The sequence below is a fragment of the Malania oleifera genome, chromosome 4 (genome assembly GCF_029873635.1).
Source record: "Malania oleifera isolate guangnan ecotype guangnan chromosome 4, ASM2987363v1, whole genome shotgun sequence".
Lineage (NCBI taxonomy): Eukaryota > Viridiplantae > Streptophyta > Magnoliopsida > Santalales > Ximeniaceae > Malania > Malania oleifera.
In genome coordinates, this window is record NC_080420.1 from 65,710,582 (window position 1) to 65,711,700 (window position 1,119).

Below are 1,119 nucleotides of genomic sequence, written 5' to 3' on the forward strand. Positions count from 1 at the left end.
ATACCATCTCCTAAAAAGAGTGATCATATTGAGGTTGAGGGGGTGGCGGTTGATAAGTTGGTTAACGAGAGGTAGGCATGTGAGAATTTTGAGGATTTGATCTTTGAAATGGTCAAGGAGGTGGTGCATTTGGTGATTGCTAAGGTCTTTGGGCTAGAAAACCCAAAGCTTGTGGCCTCTAGGAGAAGTAAGGATGTCTAATCCACCCAGGATTGTACCTATTGGAGTATGTATTATTGGCCAACAAGTCGTACCAATTATGGGTGGCTTTAACTTCCTCATGCACTAACTCGGGTGTGGGAGTCACATGGGGGAAATTATAGTAAGTATGAGAGGGATCAGAGCATATGGCACACAACTTTACACACGCCACCAGCTGAGGTGGTTGTCCTAAGGACAAGAACTGATCAAGTTTCTTAACAATGGTGTGCAGAGTGGGTCCAAGGTCATAGCCGACTACTAACTTGTAGACTCCCTTAGAATGGGAAGAAGAAGGTTGGGGAGGTGCACGTGCAGCAACAATATGCTGCTGAGAATTCTCAGTGAGGGTCTCGAAGAGAGTCTAAGCCTCATTCTCATGCTTTATGAGGAAAGTACCTCTACATGATGTGTCGACTATGGATCTATCGTGCTCAACTATTCCCTAATAGAAAGTTTGAACTAACTGCCACCTAGGGACTTGGTGATGTGGGCATTTACACAAAAGGTCCCTAAAACGCTCCCACATCTTAAAAAACTGCTCACCATCTATCTGTGAGAAACTGGTGATAGCTTTCCTAAGTTAGTTAGTCTTCCTAATGGGGAAGTACTTTTTAAGAAATTTATGTTGTATGGTGGCCCAAGTTGTTACCGAGTTTGACTCTACAGAATTCAGCCAATATTTGGTTTTTTCCTTCAAAGAGAACGGAAATAATTAAGACGAAGGGCATCATCATCGAAGTTGGATATACGAACGTTGAAGCAAATTTCAAGAAATTCATCCCAATGCTTATATGGATTTTTTCAGTTGAATTCCTATAAAATTTAGGAAGCATCGAGAAGGTGGAGGTCTTGATTTTGAATTGTTCCACCTCAATATTTGAGAATCAAATGCAAGACGGCAACGTGTATGCATTGGGT

The 1,119-nt window shown here is 42.0% G+C and overlaps 1 non-coding gene across 1 annotated transcript; it reads left to right on the forward strand.

The window, feature by feature from the left end:
* Positions 1-677: 677 nt before the first annotated feature.
* LOC131154615 (small nucleolar RNA R71) lies at positions 678-783 on the forward strand. The gene has a single exon (XR_009136533.1). It is a non-coding gene; the product is annotated as a small nucleolar RNA R71 (small nucleolar RNA).
* Positions 784-1,119: the final 336 nt, after the last annotated feature.